The following is a 20,849-nucleotide window of genomic DNA, read 5'->3' on the forward strand; positions in this document are numbered from 1 at the left end:
CTCTCTCTCTCTCTCTCTCTCTCTCTCTCTCTCTCTCTCTCTCTCTCAAATAAATAAATAAATAAATATAACGCATAAAATTGGAAACCACCTAAGTGGTCATTCACTTCCTCTAGTTCTTCATCAATATTTTAAATTGTCCCTTTGTTTGCCATCCTGGAATTTCCTTTCACCTCTCCCTGGTAATTTTCCACCATAAGAGTTGGGATGGGCGAGGGGTTTATCTTTCGGTGTGAAGTGGGAGATGGGGGATGGAAAATGGGAGATGGGAGGGTCTGGATCACAGGGAGCTGGTTTCTAATACAAATTAAAGTTGAGAATTTCGAAGTTGATTCTCTTAAAACTGCCCTTGCCATTAGAAAGAGTTGCTATCGGGGCTCCTGGGTGGCTCAGTCCATTAAGAGTCTGACTTCAGCTCAGGTCATGATCTCACGGTTTATGAAATTGAACCCCACATTGGGCTTCTTGCTGTCAGCACAGAGCCCACTTCTGATCCTCTGTCCCACGTCTCTCAGCCCCTCCCCACTCATGCTCTATCTCTCACTCAAAAATAAACACTAAAAAAATTTTTAAAAGAGTTGCCATATCGCAAGCAGCATGTATACTTCAATTTGAAGACAGAAGTCTATACAAACTAATCTCGTTGTCATATTATGGAGACTCGCCTTAATCCTCGGCATGCCTCAAACTGCCAGCCACATTCAAAACTGGCTGCTTTGACACCACTGTTCCCTCTACCTGAAATGCTGCCAGAGATCTCACAGCCTGAGGAGAAGACAGACATGTAAAGTAGTAATTTCAGGAATGCGGTAAGCACTAAACCAGAACTGTGTCTGCAAGCAGGAGGATGCAGTTGAGGAAGAGCGTATCTCTGCCTATGGAAATACTGAGGAGGGTTTAAGTGAAAGCGATATTTGAATTGATGAGTGAAAGAGAGTTTATCAAGTTGACAAGAGTGAGGATATTTCAAGGCCAAGGATATAGCATACAAAAAGCGTGGAAACGAAAAGAGGTATCCAAGGGTTAACTCTGCGCATTAGCTTGAGTCAAGTCAAGTTCTTTGTGATATAACTTGATGACAATGCATTCACTTACAACATTTATCAACAGGCCAATATCATGCACGTGCAATATACCAGGCACTATGCTAGGAAATGGGCAAAGATAAATTATGAAAGAAAGAAACAATAGAATGATAAATTCTATAAGAGATGAATGTTTCTGAGGCCAGTCTTGGATTCAACTTCAGTTTCCATACATAAATACGTATCACTCTGGGAAAATTAACATCTATGAACCTCGATTTGCTTACAGTAAAATAGAAATAATAGTACCAAAATGCTGTCTCATCATGAGTGTGTTTGTATGTGTATTAAGTGAGAATATGACTGTATTTAGTAAGATGGTAATATATAAGGTATTACTATTATTATTGAATAGTTGAGTATCTAGGGGGAAAATTAAGTGGTAGAAATTGGACACAAGGAACAGAAACAGTCAGAAGAGCTCTAGAGCTTAAATATATGAGGACATACAGGCACCGGGATGGCTCAGGTGGTTAAGTGGCCAACCCTCGATCTTGGCTCATGTCCTAATCTCACAGTTCATGAGTTCGAGCCCTGCTTCGGGCTCTGTGCTGACAGTGCAGACCCTGCTTAGGATTCTTTCTCTTTTCCTATGTCTGCCCCTCCCCTGCTCTTTCTATCTCAAAAATAAATAAATGTTTAAAAAATATGAGTAAATTAACAATTCACACAAATACTCAAGAACAGTCATTCTCCCACTTTGGCCACTAGATGTCCACATTGAATCGCTTATTTATAGTTCAGTGGTCTAGACTCTGTCATGCACTAAATAGAATAAGTGCATAGAAGATATAGTGACTGGACCTGACTCCAGATCTGTTAATACCTGTTAGATTAAAAAGTTAATAGGACATGGTCTATGTCATCAAGGAGCTCACACTCCAGAGAAGGGAGCATAAGGAGAAACTACAAATCCAATAATACAGAGACTCTCCAGTTTAGATTTCCTCTGGGAAGAAGGCACTGAGTCTTGTGGATCAAGTACATTTTAACCAGGCAAGTAAGAAGGGATTAGAGGGGAAAGGACTGTCAATCCTATTCCAGGAAAAGGGTAACAGCTTCTGTAAACACATGAAGACCTGAGGAAATTTGCACAATTTGGGTTTCTGCAAATAACTCAATATGGTAGAAGCAGAGAGTTCTAGAAAGAGAGAAATGAAAGACGAGGGACTCTCCCAGGAAGACCCTTGAATGTCATGAAAGGAGTTTGGGATATAACCTGAGGACTCCAGGGAGGCATTGCAATGTTTTTGTTCTCTTACATCACTATACTATTATTACTATTTCAGAGAATTTTGTTTTACTTTCTTTTGGTTTTGCTTTTGCAGATTTTCCTTCTGTAAGGTCCCTTCTGGATGAGATGTGGAAAAAGGATTGTGGGGAGGGACAAGTCTGGCTATTGGGAAACTTACCGGAGACACACCATTCTGGTGATGAGGAGTGGAACTGATGCAGAGACACTGGGGAAGGAGTGACAAGGAAGGTCAATAAATTTCAGGGATGTGAATCTCTTCAGACTGTGGGAATGAATGAAGAATCAGGACAAGTCTTGGGTTACTGGTTCGGGTGAATGAATGGTTGGTGTAGCACTGATTTGGAAGGAAAATGGATGAGATGGATCTGGGAAGGAAGATGATCAGGGGATAATGCACTTCACTGTGGGTTTTCTGGGTGATTTTGAACAAATCACTCAATGGTCTGTGTTTCGAATTCTCTACCTATAAAACGAGACAACTATTAAACCTACCTTGTAGCAGGTAAAATCTTACAGATCATACAGTAAAATCTTGCAAACTAACTGTGTGTACATTTTCTCCAACCAATGAAAATCCTAATTTTGTTCATTCAAAAACATGTAATGATTTGCAGAAAATTTCTAAATATGCAGCTTAATTACTTTCATACATGTAGTAATGGAAACAAAACTCTTTGAAGTTGCTTAATAAAGATACTACTTCATTAATTAGTGACCTCCACTTATTTGAACATTAAATAAGGAAAACAATATATTTAATATGCCTGAAAAAGCTTATTCTCTTAGGCAAGTAATGAATTCTTCTTTGAAATCTTTACATTGCTTGGTTGAGTAAGCTTTCTTGCTCCCTTTTACTTAATTAACAGGTAATTTCACCCAGGTAACATATTGGGCGTACTTCCTGGGCATCAGGTACTGTTAAGCAGTCTGTCTGCTTAGGACAGTACCTGATTTAATCCTCACAGTTCTGTAAGACATGTGGGAATTATTATCATCCCCATTCTGTAGGGGAAACTCAGGTAAAAATGAGTTAAATAACTTGCCCAGGTCTCAAACTAATAAAAAAATAGAGCCAAGACTCAAATCAATACGCTTTCAAAGTCCACACTGTGCTATCTCATTTTCTAAATCCCTTTGGTAATTACCAAAAATTTATACCAGTATAGTAGACACTAGAGAAAGCATATATAATCCATGTGTTACCTACTACATATGTTCTGCAATCTTGTCTACATTTGATATTAAAAAGGTAATTTTTTAAACTCAAGTTTTTAAGCTGAAGAATGTAAAGGAAATTAGAGATGACCATGCTAATTTGAATAGATCCCCAACCATTGGAAACCCCAGTTTCCATTTGATCAATAAAAGCAGTTCTTAGAAACACCCAAATGATGCAGGGTCTTTAGTACACATATTTTAGGCATTCATCAGCTGTCTATTAAGGACGAAACTTCGTTGTAGTTAATAATTCCTTCTTCCATCTCTGTTTCCCTCCCTTTTTCAAACTGCATTTTTCAATTGTTTGTTCCCAAGACAAATTTACTGTTCTTCAGGGTCAGTACACAGACTCAGTTTCAAAGAAATCAAGCATATCATGAAGGTTACAGCTCTGTGGGTTAAAAAGTTATGATTTCAGGTAAGCAGTTTAAACAGAGATTTTGTGTTGACTGCCATGTGGAAATCCAGCCACCATATGCTTGTTGTGCATTAAGAACTGGGACCATAAGAAAGTCTTAAAAACTGAGAATAAACTAAGGGTTGATGGGGGTGGGAGGGAGGGGAAGGTGGGTGATGGGCATTGAGGAGGCCACATGTTGGGATGAGCACTGGGTGTTGTATGGAAACCAATTTGACAATAAATTTCATACTTAAAAAAAAGAAAAAGAAATTATTTAAACACACACACACACACACACACACACACACACACACACACAAATGGAACTGAGACCAAAAAAAAAAAAAAAGAATAAAGAAAAGCTTGGAAAAAATTTAAAAAAGGAAAAAAAAAGAACTGGGAATCCCCCAAACACAAGGGTCAGTGCATCCTCAAAAGCGAGGGATTCCACCAGGCGTCCCTCAGCCTGGGGTCTGTGGGTCAACTTCTCAGAGTTGACGATGTCTGCAGTTGATCGCGTCTGCACTATCGTCTCAGTTGTCCTTGCTCATGCTGCCTTCACTGGTATTTCAAGGGAGTGCATTTTCGCTCCCATTAAATCTAGTGATTTTTCACAGGGGAGGCAGGAGCAAATAGTTGTTGATGTTGTTGGCAAAATACAGGAGAGTTTGTCTATCATGTGTGTCCCTCCACCGAGGCTACCTTGGCATCTGCACAGTAGCTTGGAAATCATCCCAAGCTCATCTCCCCAAAGTTATCTTTGATTCTTTCAATATCACCACCTCCGCCTCACCTTCTTGGGCTTCAAACTTGGCTCCTTGTCTTCCTATTGCTCCATTTGGAAAGATAGCCCAGTTTTAGACTGTTTACCTTGTCTCTGATTTGACGGTTTTAGGGTTTGTTTTGGGGAGAGGGGAGAGCTCCATCTTGGGATATGCTCTCATTAGAACTTACTCTATATTTATGTCTGTTTGCCGGGGGAAGATATTGAAGAAGATAGCTCACACTGGGGAAAAAATGGATAATCATTACACTAACAGACCCCCCAAATACCCATTATGACCAGTGTGTACAGGTCCAGTGCAAAAGGACAGTTTGGATATAAAGTAAGTGCTCTGCGGTCTGAAAGAGTGACAACATAAAACAGTCCAATGGAAGAATCTGTCAGGAATTGCGGTATTCTAAATTCTAAAAATTCGATTCTAAATTCTGATCCCAATTTAACTGCACTCATAGAATGGGAATGGCTATCACAAGTAAAATGGGAAGCACACATTATTTTTACCACTTAATCAAAATGACTTCTTGAACACGGCAATCTCGATCTTATGATAATCCGCTGCAACCTACCCAGGAAAGCTGCATCAGAGAACGCTCCTCTGACGGGACCTTGCCTCTTCTGGTCCATGTTAGGAACATGTAGACTTGTTAAGACTTCCGCTTCTCCTCTTTCCTCTAGCTCGCGTTTCCATTTCAAACTGACAGAAGGCTTTACTTCTGAAAAATCTCTAAACTTATCTCCGTGCTTCCTACCTCTCACTATTCTCAGGCAGGCTCACATCCCACAAGTGATTGCTCTGACTCTACTCCTAACTGATCAATTTTTTCCCTTTGTCCAGACTCATCGTCTCTCTTGCACAAAATACCAGTTAGAGGCTGGACTTGGTTTATGTGTCCTCCCAGATTTCCTTGACCCAGCTCACAAGCCCCCATTCTCCAATATGGGCCGTGACTATCTGCCTCACTCCCCAGAAATGGGAGTTCTGACTACAGTCACACCTCAGCTGGTGCTGCTGCTGCTGCTGCTGCTGCTATAGCAACCACAGGCCTCTGTGCACCTTTGCCCTCACTGGACTGGACACACAGAGGCTCTGGCTTCCCCCACTGCTGCTCTGACCCAGTTAGCCCAGCCCAGAGGCAAGGGGTTGTTAGTACCTCATGGAGCATAATGGCACCGTATGAGTCAACAGACAAGAAGGGGCCAGTGATTAAATTGCTTGCACCCCCTACCCATTCCATGGGTTATTTCAAGGTGTGCTAGCTTCATACAGCCTCTCTAAAGATGTCCCGCAGGATGAAGCAATCAGCTGTTTTAGGGGAAGTTATGGGCAGCCCAGTGGTGCATCCTTTGATATTTGGAATCCTTTTTTCCTTGCCTCTTCCTTGACTCTCTCATTCTTGATTTCCTGGATATATACTCCTCTATAAATTATTAGTCCATATGTTTTGCCTTAGGCATTATTTGGGGGGATCTTGTAGTAATAATCTTACAACCTTCGTAATCTCCCCTCTGGCATAATGACCTGCAAAGCTCCCTCTGCTTAATGTACTGGCATTCAAGGAACTCTGATTATTTTTTCCACTACCTACCCCACCTATTCTTTCACTATTTTTAACTTCCTTAGTGCATACTATACCCTGCTCATGCACGGCACAGAGTGTACATTCATGGTTGCTGTTTACTGTGTCCTGTATTGTGGTCACCATTCTATGTTCTCATGTCTTATCTTCCAGTTAACTTGTAAACACCTCAGACATAGGGATCATGTCTTTTGTGTCTTGGCATCCTTCCTCGCTTCTGCAATGGTTAACAAGAGATTATTATATTTTTTGATGATAAAAGTTATGTATATATGGCCATATTTCTTCTCAAATAAAGAATAAAAACACTGGAGTAAACACAGGCACCCCTGTAGGTAAGCAAACACTAATGTGAAATGACGCTTAGCAACAGTCACAGTCAGATTTCAAAGAAAAGGAAAATATTTCTTATGGAATATAGCATATATATAGCAATATATAGAAGAACAAAAAACCAAACCATCTCTCTGCTATTTTTCCTAAGGGATCCCGATCTCAACTCAACCCACTATTCAACAGTCATCACTTGATACTTCTGACTATTAAAAAGTCCCTACAAAATATTCATTTTTATGGATATCATAAAGTCAAGTGGTATTCCTGTTAGATTTGTCATCTCTTGTTCTCCAGTGACAATAACAAATTATAACACCAATTTCATATGGTGTCTTATAATTTTCAAAGTACTGCCCCATGTATGTTTATCATCAGTTCTTCACAGACCTGTGAGGCAAGGCTCATGTCCTCATTTGGTTAGGGTGTGAGAAAGGGGGCTGGGATTTGGGATGAGCCTAAGGTCATAAGACAAATAACATCTTGCTTGGATGAGAGCCCACCTCTTCTGACTGCTAGTCCAGAGGTCTATTCAGATTTTCCTCAGAAAGGTTTGACTAAGTGAGTTAGTTGTGATCAATAAAGCAGCATGAAGTCTTATGTTAACTCTATGGAAAAATTCAACTGACTGCTAGTCCAGAGGTCTATTCAGATTTTCCTCAGAAAGATTTGACTAAGTGAGTTGGTTGTGATCAATAAAGCAGCATGAAGTCTTATGTTAACTCTATGGAAAAATTCAACACATGAATGAATTGTGGGATAGCCATGTGACCCCCTGCATGCAACGAAGATTCTAGTTTTTAAGTACTCCTTCCTGGATTATGAATCCGGCACCAAGATATGAAAATCTGAGATAGCCCAGAAGAGCAAATTAAAATATGAGGAAATCTGAGAAATACAGAATGAAATCTTAATTCAGTTATTCACAATTTACCAAACCCTCAAAGGGCTCTCAGAGTTTAGGTTTTACAGCAGGTGGTAACACCCTGCTTCCATTTCAAAATCATTTTCTATCACCTTGTTGCTGATGCAAATGGAGAGTACTGAAATACAGCCAATGACCAGTGTCACTTTTCTCTCAAGGATGAATACAACACACTCAGCTTTAAGTGTGTGTGTGTGTGTGTGTGTGTGTGTGTGTGTGTGTGTTAAGTAACTAATCAACTAAAAAGTGTGCTATGAGATACCTAAGGACTATAAAAGGAGAATGGTTACAAAAGATAACAAGCTTGGCAGAATGTGTTAAGGACAAATATAATTGCTGTGTCCCCTGGGCCGTGCAATGCTGGGACACAATGCTTGAGGTTTAAAAGGCACATTTGAAGGGTGCCTGGGTGGCTCAGTCAGTTAAGTACCCGACTCTTGATTTTGGCTGAGGTCATGATCTCACAGTTCATGGTATTAAGCCCGCATTAGGCTCTGGGCTGACAGCGTGGAGCCTGCTTGGGATTCTCTCTCTCCCCCTCACCCTTTGCCCCTCCCCTGCTCACACTTGCTCTGTCTCAAAATAAATAAATAAATATTAAAATAAAGAAAGAAAAGGCACATTCAGGAGGTGGGCATGTAAGGTAAAACCTATCTGTGACTACTGTGGAACAGTTTGGATAGGCAAGAAAAGATCATTTTCTTGTGAGTCATCCTGAGCTGGGAATATCAAGTGGAAAAAAGCTAAAGAAAGATTTACAAGTATTCTGGCTAAGGCCACAACTCAAAGCTAGCAGGTGCTGCAGTGGAGCTGATTTCCAGACCCATTCGTATGCTACTGTTTCCACCTTCTCTCCCACATTGTCAGATTGGGCTTCATATGGATTCTCCCTTGATGTTTAATTTAAAACCTTCTACATCTGAGTCTGTCTCCCTTGGTAGGAAGAGTGACTCCAAATGCCAGCTCTTGAAATAGCCACAAATGAATCTCCTGGAGAAGTTGTTTAAACGTCGGTTCCAAGGCCCTGCCCATGAAGATTCTGCTTTAGGAGGCCTGGAATGCAACCCAAGTATCTGCATGTTTAAGAGACCCCCCTGATGATTCTGACCGACTTTGGGAATGGTAGGTCTAGATTAAAATCAAATCTCCTTTAATATAATCTCTCTGTGGCTATTAGCTCATTTCCCAGGTTTTCCTTCATAGACTCAACACCAGTGGAGGAACACAAGAAACTAGTACTTCATTTCACAAAATGGAATCCCACAGGGATACCGAAGGCTGCGTCACTCACAAAGCTCCAGCTCTGAGGGAGGGGACCTTGTCTATGTAGTATCGACAGCTTTAAGTTTCATCATAGTTTACTCACCTCTAGCTTAATTCCTGTCTGCCCTTGCGTTTTGCAGTTCTGTATAAGCTGCCCCACTGCCATGTTTAATAGAACCAGATGTAACATAACAGGAAAGTAGCTGAAGGTGATGTCATTTGGAAAGGAGCTTTTATAAACCCAACTAAATGGCCTTGTACACGTGAAGCCTGCCCTGGCCTAGCCAGTTACCGAGACTCCAGAACCCATTAGAAGTGAGAAGTGTGTTGGAAAGATATCAACAGCAGTTTCTTCACAGAAAGGGAAGCAGAGTAAAGACTAATGTTACTTCCTAGGCAATTTTCTCATAGTAGGGAGAGTAGAGTAAATCCTGTATGCATAAGAAACTTGAGGCATATTTTAGGCAAATAAGATAAAATTATTCCAGGACAAGTCACAGCTTAAAAGCAGACAGGTACCATGCCAGGAGCGTCTAAATCTTCCTTAAACATTTAAGTTGCTCTAAACATGTGGGGCTCTGAGCTTACTGCTGGGAAAGCAAAGTCATCATATATGGTCCCTGATGTGAAGGGGAAAAGGCAGCACAGAAAGACAAACCAAAATACAAAATTGTATATTTGAAATTCCAAATGAGACATTCAGACCTATGTGCCATAGGAGCTCAGAGAGAGAAAAGATCACCAAGAAACTTGGGGGGGGGGGGGTTTATATAAAGGGGTGGGACTGAAAGATAATTAAAAAAAACCCATTTGAAAATTTACCCATGCCCACCAGTTCCAAATTTACTTATATGCCCTAGAGCAGTGCTGTTCAATAGAAGTATGTGAGCCATATATTATTTAAGTCTTTTAGTGGCCACATTTTATAAAGCAAAGAGAAACAGATAAAATTAATTTTGATAACATTTTATTTAACCCAACATATTTAAAATATTTCAATTTGTTATCAACATAAACTAATTCATGAAATATTTTGTATTTTTTTTCATACTAAATCTTCACAATCTGGTGTGTTATCTCAGTGTAGACTAGTGACATTTCAAGCACTCAAGAGGCACAGAGTAGTGTTACCATGTTGAACAGCACAGATCTAGAGAAACTCTTGTACATTGAGTAGAAGATGTAACTAGGATGTACTTTGAGGCACCATTTATTATGTTATAGTGAAAAACAGGAAATAGCCCAAGGTCCATCAAAAAAGGGAAGTGGGTGAATAAATTGTGAGCAAAAGAACGGAAGCACTGCTTGGCTTCATGTGACATTCATGTCTGCAGTGACCTCTAGGAGGGAGCAGGTGGGTTGAACTAAAGAGAGAAATACAGAGATGTAAATGTTATCTGTAATTTTTAATTCTTTAAAGATAGGTTAAAATAAAATCAGGAAGGTTCATCTCTGTCCACTGCGGGTGGCAGATATATGGGCACTTTATCACACCCTTTGCACTTTTCTGTATTTAAAAAGTTTTAAATAATTTACAAAATGAATAAAATTCCTTGAGGATATGGAGGTAGCAAGTGGGAGGCAATCAGAAGACAGGCTCTTTAAACAAAGAACAGAACGGGGTGGTCACAAGTCAAGAGGCAGCTGGGTTGGTGGCTAGACGGTACACTGGTGGGGATGGTCTGGGAGTGGGAGAGAAGACTCTGAATATGAGCCAATAGCCTAAGCTTTACACCCCCTGCCCTTCTGTGTGACAGCTGAGTTCCATTTGGCAGCCTCACTGAGGGCGAGTGTAGAGGGAGCAAAAGGTTTCACAGGGAAATGAGGGAGTTAATGCTTTGGAAGCCACAGGGATACTCAGTGGGTCACCTTCTCTACTCCCCGGCCCTGAGGTCTATGGGGTATGTCAAGAGTTCAGCTAAGCTACTCCATGCTATTGCTGCCTCAGCATCCACTTTGTTTGGCCAAACAGCCTTCAGGGACTTTCACAGCAGCCCCTCATGCACCCTCGCCCCAGGAAGTAGCCTACAGACAGAAGTTCCTCATGTGACTTTCCCAACAGCCCTTGCAAGCAACAGTCTCCCCTCCCTGCCTGCCTCAGATAAGACCTTTGTGTAGCATACCCACACCACACTCTTTCTGGTTTGAATTGACCCATCTTGCCTTGACTGGGGAACCCCAAAGCGCTCTGCCCATGGACCCTAATAAAGGCATATGTGCTAGGGTCCTGCCTCTCCCTGCCAGCACCCTGCCTTGATCTCCCTCTGTGACCCCTCAAGGTACGTCATGTGCTTCCTCCAGGACCTATGAGTAATAAACTATCTCAGCTTCTCTTGTGGTCTGTTGTTGAACCCCAACTCACCATCCAGCACCCTCTATTCTATTTAACAATGTTCACTTAGCAACGTTATAATAAGGCATTGCGGCAGCGGGGGTGGAGGGCAGTTTCTGCTTGGTGGTGGGAAACCAGGGTCCATGGGGGCTGCCAGCATTAAGGAAAAGTAAGGAAACAGAGAAGATGTGCAGGGAAGAGGCTGAAGATACAAGAGAATTTGGTGCTCATGAGGAGAGGCTGAGCACACGTGGCGGGAGCTCAGGATTGGATCAGATGGAGAAACACACCGGTCCATAAAGATTCGGGTCGTCACTGACCGGAGAGCCTTTCCCTTTTGGCACCAACTGGTCTCAGCAAGGACGTGAGGTATGATGGGATTTGTTCTGATAATCTTCAGGGGCAAGAGGAGGTCAAGAGTGTTTCCAGAGTCTGAGTCCTGAATGATTTGCTTGCTGGTATGTTGATTTCTGAGACATCTGCTCTCTTAGGTATCACACTGCATATCTTTAGATTACTTTCAATTTTTGACTATCCTAACAATTCTGTGAGGAGAGACAGTACAACATAACCATCAAGGGTTTCAGTCTTATATCCTCCACTTCGTATGAAGCGTTGAACAAATTAATCTTCTGGGGCTTAACTCTCTTTAACTGAATAATGGGGTAATAGTATCTAACTGCCTCACAGTGTTGGGATAAAGATTAAGAGTTAATATGCATAAAGCACTTATAACAATACTTGGCATGTAGTACACACCTAATAAGCATTAGTCATGGACATTATAATCTATCAGCTATATATTTCCATACATCTATGATTACCTCGTTAGGATAAATTCTTGGCAATATAATTGTTGGGTAAGATGATGGACAAAATTTTAATGCTTTTAATACAACTTGCCAAAATATGCACCAGAAGAAACATTAAATCCCATTGTATCCAACTAAATACCATTGTATCATCAGATACTTATTTTATTCCCACTTATTTATGTCACAAGGCATGACAACCCACTACCCACCCATCAATCAATTACAGTTGTCCTCTGTATACTCACCAACCCAGAATGAGGGAGTGGTGCCTGGTAATCTGTAGTTTAGAGATGTTCCCATTTGATTCATAAATACTCTTCAGTTTAAAGCCATTGTTCTAGAATTTTATCAACTGATAATCAACTGATAAATGTTATCAATTTAAATCAATTGATTAATGCTAAAACATTAGTATACCCAACCTTTTTGTAATACCAACACCTTAGACCAGGCTCTTTTTGAAATTCCCCTTGGCTTTTATAACACCTCTCCTACCTCATTTCCTATTTCTATGTCACTTTTTTTTCCTTTAGGGGAAAAAAAAACTGGATATTTTATATAACTGGGAAGTCTAAAGTGGCACTGGCTGCAGGCACATTGTCCAATAGAAACAGAACATGAACCATGTAAACTTGGGGTCTGAAATCATTCATCAGAGTGCTGCCTCTCTCCTCCCATCATTGGCTTGCTTGCTCTCTATGTGGCCTAAGTCTTGGATGGGCTCTCTGGTAATCAAGGTACTGGCAGCCTCTGACTCACACCCTTGAGGCTTAACAAGCCCAGGAGAAAAAAAAAAAAAACAAACAAAACAAAAACAAACAAAAACAAAAACACACAGACAAAAAACAATGTATACCCAAGAATCCTAGAAGAGGAATCTTCCCCACCAGGAACTAATCCAGGAGCAGGAGTAACCACATCAAACCCAGCCGAGTGCCATGTTTACATTCCCAACACGTCCCTATCTACCAGTTCCTTCTCGACTGTCTTCTGATTTCTCTTGCTTCCTCAAAGCATTCACAACCAATCACTGAGTCATGCTGATTTAATGTCCCCAGTTGTTCTCAAGTCTGTCCTCTGTCCTAACTGCTATGACCTTGGTTCAGACTCTCATCGTCTCTTTCCGTAGCCTTCTATCCGGTCTCCTTCCTACATTTCTGCTGCCCTTGGATTCATCCTCCATACATATCCAGATGCAGCCCATTTCCTTGCTTAATGACATTAAGTGCAATACCATTAGGACAAAGTCAAAAATGCCCTAGCATACAAAACTCTCTAAGACCTTCCAGAACTACTCCTGATCCTTGTACGACCAAACCAAACTCGTTTGTTTTTCCTCAAAACCTGTTTCCAATTTTGGTTAAATGTGTTCCACTCATTAAGTACCAATGCTGAAAATTTAGTCATTCTCAGCTCTTTTCTCTTTCTTTCTATGTCCATGTTTTTCTCTGCCTGTTGCACTCTGACCGCCCTGCCCAGGCCATATATTTCTCCTCTTTACCAGTCATCCGCGGAGTCTCTGCACCTTCCCAGCTTCTCTCCACATTGCCATCAGGTATCCCTTTAAACACAAGCTTTACTTAGAAAAACTTCAGCGGCTCCTCATTATCCACTGAATACAAGTCCCCTGGTATTGAAAATATCACAGACTGGAAATTAGTATGATTCAACACAACTGAAAATTATCATGGTTCAACATGATTGATACTTTGGGCCCTATCCCCTGTGCCCCACCTCTCCACATCATGCAGGCAACCTCATTGTCCCCATGCCTGTTTCCTCTGTTCTCCGTGTGTGGAATGCTCTTCACAATGGCCTTTAGAAATCCTTCTCAATCTTCAGGGCCCTGGCTTTTTCTTCCATGAAGCCTTCCTAGATTTCCCTAGTCAGACAAAATAAATTCTCTGTGCATCCATTGAAGGTTGTCTATACCCATACCTATATCACAGAAGTGATCACAGCCTGATTGATGCAGTAGTGAGCTGTGCACCAGTGTCAGCCCTAATGGCATGGGAGTTCCACTATTCCCCAATTCTATAACTTTGGGGAAATTATAAGCCTGATTTCTCATCTACACATGGCAACGTTAATACCTGCCTTATCTTAAAAATGAGATGATATGTATAAAGATATTAGAATAGTTCCTGGCACTTGTTCCTGGACTTGCTCTGACCCCTTCTGAAAACCCCACATCACATCTCAGTTACACCTGTGCATTCTGGAGTCTGACTCCCTGGCACTGAAGCCCAGCTCTATCACTTACCAGCTGTGTGGTTTTGGTCAAGTTCTTTGTCTTTGCAGTATCTGTTTCCCCATCTGCAAAACGGGGATGATAAGTGCATGTACCCAACTGGGCTGTTATGAGGATTAAGTAAGAGGAATATAGCAAACACTTAGAGCAGTGCTTGGCATAGAGGAAGTGCTCAGTGTTAGCTACAGTTACTATCTCTGCATTTCCGGGATCCAGCAGAAAAACTGGAGGACAGTGTTCCATAAATGTGTCATTGTACTGAACCCTGTTTCTCTTTGCAGTGTAATTTAGTTAAGGTTCTTCGCCACATTAACAATGCAAACCCATTCCATTACAATTTAGGTATTGTTTTGCTAACCCCTGTTTATAAAATGTCAAGCTCTACACTCTCTCATTGCTTGGTGAACCATTAGTGAGTGTAAATGTGGGTACAAATCAATTATGGGTGGTTTATTTAGTCTTGGATTGGCTTCTCTGAAACTCACAAGATATTATTATATACATGTAATTTGATTAATTTGCCTATAGCCTGTCAAGTGAACTGCACCCCTCTAAAAAAAGTATATTAAAATATTTTATGTTGATTTTGAGGTAGTTGTTTGCAATATATAGAAAGATATCATCTAAAAGAACAAGTTAGGGGCGCCTGGGTGGCGCAGTCGGTTAAGCGTCCGACTTCAGCCAGGTCACGATCTCGCGGTCCGGGAGTTCGAGCCCCGCGTCGGGCTCTGGGCTGATGGCTCGGAGCCTGGAGCCTGTTTCCGATTCTGTGTCTCCCTCTCTCTCTGCCCCTCCCCCGTTCATGCTCTGTCTCTCTCTGTCCCAAAAATAAATAAACGTCGAAAAAAAAAATAAAAAAAAAAAGTTAAAAAAAAATAAATAAATAAAAGAATAAGTTAATATTACAAAAACACTAAAATAAATATCATCCTGCATTTCTATAAATGTTTTTGCAGAATTATTTTATTTCTGGACGTAACGATTAAAAAAAAACCCCGCAAAATCTCTAATCTATGCTGACAATTGGGGCAGGATGAGATATATTCTCTAATTCTCTGAGTTTTGCTTTGGAGTTTGCGTTATCATATGCTTCAGAAGGAAGCCACTGTTGATCATCGAGAGGGGCAGGCAGGGGTGTGGGGGGGAATAGAGGGGAGCAGCCAGGACTGCAGTTCCCACTGACAATGACCCTGCTGAAGAAGCACTTCCGGTCAGAAGACGTGGACGAAAAAAGGCAAAAGAAAGAAAAACAAATTCATTATAGATATTCAAAACTCGACTATAATGAAGTTTCTCAACCTTGGCACACTTGACATTTGGGGCCGCCCACCCCCCGCCCCCCCCCCCCCGGCTGTCTTGTGAAGAATGTTTAGCAGCGTCCCTGCCTTCTACCCACTAGGTGCTAATAGCACCCCCTTCCTAGTTCTAACAACCAAAAATGTCTCCAGACATTGCCAAATGTCCCCTGAAAGGCAAAATCACCCAGGTTCGAGAATAACTACCTTGATGGGAGAAAATTAGTAAAGGTATTAGGTGGAACATCTTATAGATTATTAAAGACGTTCCCTATTTTTAGGTATTTTTATTGACACACGTAGGCTTATCATAGAACTAATGATCTGTACTACCAATAAAAAGACCCCAGACCATGGTTCTGATACATTTCCCCAGAGATTAGCACCAGGAGTCCTCTGTCTGGGATGAGGTGATGAACGTAAACGGGTGACAGGGAAGGAAAGAGGTGCTTTAAAGTGCCAGTTGGTCTTTCCAACCAGCAAATCTATTTTTGCCCACCTGTGAGGTGCAAGACACTGCAGAGAATGTGGAGGTACACTGCACTCAGACTTTCCTTCAAAGATTATACTTCCATGACAAATGACTTCCCACCTTCTGCTTTTTCCTTTTAATAAACACCTGGTTGGTATTTGTTTCAACAGAGGCCATTAAAAATAGTGTTATGCAGTCAGAAAACGGGACTGTTAAAAGAACAGAAGGACATACAGTTCATTTCTCCATAATACTTCACTGAAATCATTTTAGGAAATTAACAATTACATTAATTGCCTAAAAGCAAGATTCTCTGCTCTTCCTTGGCAGTACATTTCCCCCCAATCTCTTCTTTATAATTGGTAATAGAAACGCTGAAATTAGGATAAAGACTTTAAACTTGTCATCATGATGAAATTAACTTATAATGCAAAAATAACACTTCCCTATACTGACTTAGCAATATTTCTACTTTTAACTATAGGGGATGAATAAATAAAGGAACACAAGTCTCAAACAGACATGGTGTGCTCAAGAGGTTTAATTATGTGGCGAGTAATAAAAAGAACTGGCATAAAGTCCATGGCACTAACATCCGCAAGGATTCCTATTTCCTGAAAACTAGAACATGCCGAAAGACGGATCTCCTGACCCAACTGCAAACAGGTATTTACTTCCTATTAACCTTTGTCAACACTGAACTTCTGAAGCCATTGTTTCCTCTGACGGCAGACATGCCTTTATTCATATTAGTTTTTCAGAGTGTGTTAGAGTTAAACACATATTTAGCAACAGCAAAAACAGCAGGGAGACAACAGCAGGAACCAGCAGACACTGCCTATGAGAGATGAAGCTCTTGAAATAAGTACCAGGATACAGTCTGCTTTGATTTCGGGCGTGAGCTTGAGTAATCCTAGCCCTTCACCCACTTCCAACCCATCGTTCCCCACTTTAATGACACAAATCTTAATTTATAGGAAGATCTTTTGCTTTTTTTGGAAAACAAATGTACGCTCAGATTCTAGGAGCCACTTTTATAATAGTGATTTCTGTGTTACACACTCTTACATGCGACAGACCGCTCTGCTGAGAGTCAGGCAACCTGGCAAGTTCGACTTCGATTCTAAACACTTACTAGAAGTGCGTCCAGGTCAGACACTCAATTCCTCCTGGTCTTATCTAGAAAATGGGTATAAATACCTGCCCTTTCTTACCTGACATAATTGTCCTGAGGTTCATGTAAGAAAATGTAGTTGTCAAGAGAAAAAAGCACTGTGTTCCTACCGGTGCCGTGGCAGAATTGCTCTCATAATATGCATGTTACAGTCCAATTCTTTCAGCTGAATCAGCTTCTTTGTTCATGCCTTAGAGAGCTGGCGGTATTGTATCCCCTGCTGTTAAAATGTGAATACATTAGGTCATTGGTTAAAAGAATAAGAACTATACTAGAAGCAATGCCTCTTTATGATGAAGGTAAAAATACTGAAATAAAAATTTTAAAGTCTTCAAAGATGAGGCAACTACCCTAATGCAGTAAGAGAATGACTTCTGTTTGTGCGCCCAAGGGGAAGGAAATAAAAATAATCCTAATCAGAATTTCTTGACCTTGACACTTTATGATCTGCTTCATCGTTTTGGTTTATTTACACTTCTGACTCCCGGGGCTCTCAGTGCCCTGGGCTCCTGGGACCCAATCTCTTGTACCTTCTCTTTACACCCTCCCCTGAGCAACACAAAAAAACTTCCGATTAATGTCAGAAACTTAATTAACTGAATGTTAGCTGAAATCGATTTCAGAAAGTATTAACTGATCTACCTTTTAACTCTTAAACTACTTGTTTCCAACTGTAGTAAACGGTTTGGGCACCCTACAAAGGAATGCTGTGCATCTCAAATCAGATTTCTCTTTTTCTTCTGGGGAAGGGAGTGGTGGTAGTGATAATGGAGAGTAGGATGGATAGAAAACGTTTATATTCTCATTAAGATAAGAAGGTTTTATGTTCTCACAGAATGGTTCTCAGGTACAAAAGAACGTATCCATTTTTCTATTTTGAACTCTTAGAGTAATGTCAATTCATAACCCATAGTTGATATTCGACTGATGTTTGTTGAAGTCAATCATCTTGTTTTGGATCTGTCAGGCTGACAGGAAGAAAGGGTCTGGTAGCATCCTCAGTCCCCTGAGATTTGTCCTTAGCTGGTCTCCCTGAGAACTCCTTAGATGGAGGCTTAGCCATGTCTGTGAATCCAAATCCATCCTTCAGTTCCCTGGCATTCTTGGATTTGGGTCCACACTTAACTTAGTATTTAATGTCTTCATATTGATGTCCTAGAATGCCTTAATATTATTTCTATTATTTCCACCCTTGGTTCTGGGGTTTCCATTAAAAAAAAAATTGTCACAGTGTACCTTATTTCTTAATACTGAGCAACGAAGAAAAGATACAAAAGATACAAAATCCATCCTAACCAAGAAGTCCCTTCCATCAAGAGTTGTAAAACATTCTGTCCATGTGTTTGGAATTATCCTTTGACTTTAACATTTTTTTTTTTTTTTAATTTGAAGGAGAATTTTAGAAGTTTCCAAAAAAAAAGTAACTTTATCACCAAATCAGTAAACCACGTTACCAATTATTTTTTATTTGTATTGCACACAATATTTTACAGAAAAAAAATAAAGAACCCCTTATTGTTAAACTCCAATTAATTACATGTTTTCTTCTGATTCTTCTCAATGTAGATACCTAAATTTTTACATAAATATAATCAGTACATAAAATAATTTAACACTTTTGAATCTCACTTAACATTTGTTCATACAATTTTACATATAGCAATATCGTTTAATGACTATATAACAGTCTACAACAGCAATACCAATACATCAAAATCTGCTCATCCATTTCCCAATTTGGGGCTTGTTTTTTTAAACCCATATGAATGAAATTGCTAGAAATATCTTTGTATAAGTAGCTTATTTTTCTTTTAAATACTTCCCTAGGCATATGCTATTCGAAGTGAGTTGATCTAGCAAAAAAAGATTGGTTACAGAGCTCTTGTTGTAATCATCTAAATAATTCTTTTAAAAATTACTAATATAATAATGCTACTGACACGAAGATACGTGAATTTTAAAATGCTTTGCTGTATTAGCATAAACTAGGTCAAAGTTGTTTCAATTTGCATTTTTAATACTATTTAAATCTGAATTATCATTCCAAGAATTCACTTTTATTTGTAGCTTCTCATTTGTACTCTATCTTTTCATTAATATGCTTAGTAAAGAGTAGAAAGCCTTATGGATTTGCATCTACTTTTTAAAAAACATTAAGCACTTTATTCATGTGTAATGCTAGCAGCTTTTTTTTTTTAACCCAATCTTTTCATTTTCTTCCTGTTTGGTGTCCATTTTTCATTTTTCTTTAGTTGATCTCACCTACTTTCCCAATAATGTTTTTCACTGCCATAAAGTTTTTTTTGTACTGCTGGGATGAGAATTGTAGTCTTTTTATTTTTACCTTTATAATCAACGTTTTAATTCATCTGGAATGAATGGCCTTATCATATGTAAAGTGGGCCCGATTCTTTTTTCATACTGACATCCAGGCTAGTCTTTCCACCAGTAGTTATTTCATAATTACTTGTTTTTTAATTGGTTTGTCTTTAAATCCTAAACTTTCTAAATATACTATGATGCTGAGTATCATATTATCATGTCAATTAGCTGACAGATGCTAATTCTGTCAAATTATTCAAAGTATCAGTTGGAATGGTGAGTGGAAGTGTAATAAATGTATATATTAATGTCATCTAGGGGCATTCCTTTGGATAGGATTTCATACATATTACCTAACTTAATCCTCACAATAATTCGGCAAAGTATAGTTCTATAGATGGTGAAATTATCTTGATGGGTTTAAACCTAAAAATATACCCCATAAAACGACTTTATCACATTCAAAATATGCATAAATATTAAGACCAATTCACGACTTGTTTCCAGTAAGCTGTAAATTTCTTAAATCTTTTTCTCCTTTTCCTCACCTTTTAGCCTAGTAACATCTGCATTTCTTATAAACATGTTGTTCAGATCAAAAGATACTCTAAAAAGCATAACTTTGTCAAAACTTAGCCAAATTCTGCTGCCAGGGGCTCCACTGCTCTAAACTATATTTTTAATTAATCCTAATCTTCCCATTTCCCTGATGAGAATCAGCTGAGAGACCCGAGTCTGGAGCAATGCTGCACTGACTTCCAGGAGCATGTTTCCCCTCCCGCGATACAGGCACTCTTATAACAGTTAATGTTAGAAGAAAGCCTAGATTCCACTGTTGGCTCTTCTACACGTACCAGACCCTGAGCAAGTTATTAATAATTGTCTTTCTTCTTTAAAAATCTATTCACTGTCAGCCTCACAGGGTTGTTGAGAAACTGTAATTAGAAAGCACACTAAGCGCCTAACACATAGAAATGCTCCATTCCAGAACAAAAAATTGGCTTAATGGGCTCTCTTCCTATAGGATTATCATTCTAAGGAACAGAAACAGGAGACTGAAGTGGATGGAGTTTACCTCTTCTCGCAACTCCACAGATATTCACAACTGTAGTACAACAGTTTTGGCTTCTGATGGTTCTAGAAAAAAAAATGTTTCTGTTGTTTAGAAATCTATGGATGGTTTTGAGAAACCATCTGTAATCCCAGGTTAGAAATGCCTCACTCCATTTCTTCTTAGGAATTTCATAACAGCCAATCTGAAGTACCTTTTCCTGGGGGCAAGATACTTTTTCCTTTTGGCCTGAGTTAGAGTTGTTGGAAGTTCTTTTCTTTTAGGTGCCAGCACAGG

At 39.9% G+C, this 20,849-nt stretch overlaps 1 protein-coding gene across 2 annotated transcripts in view; it reads right to left on the minus strand.

Annotated features, from left to right (window-relative positions):
• Nucleotides 1-20,849, minus strand: part of OPN3 (opsin 3) — a 51,468-nt gene that overhangs the window by 15,889 nt on the left and 14,730 nt on the right. The window contains exons 2-6 of one of the 2 annotated variants that reach the window (XR_005783620.1): nt 17,220-17,399; nt 16,033-16,214; nt 14,251-14,303; nt 13,722-13,869; nt 13,489-13,614 (exon numbers count right to left, since the gene is read on the minus strand). The exons of the other annotated variant lie outside the window; for it this stretch is intronic. The gene's annotated coding sequence lies outside the window, so the exon portion shown is untranslated. The remainder of the gene's footprint in view (nt 1-13,488; nt 13,615-13,721; nt 13,870-14,250; nt 14,304-16,032; nt 16,215-17,219; nt 17,400-20,849) is intronic. 2 annotated transcript variants of the gene reach the window in all.

This window comes from Herpailurus yagouaroundi, unplaced genomic scaffold (genome assembly GCF_014898765.1).
Source record: "Herpailurus yagouaroundi ecotype Mexico unplaced genomic scaffold, PumYag 205, whole genome shotgun sequence".
NCBI lineage: Eukaryota > Metazoa > Chordata > Mammalia > Carnivora > Felidae > Herpailurus > Herpailurus yagouaroundi.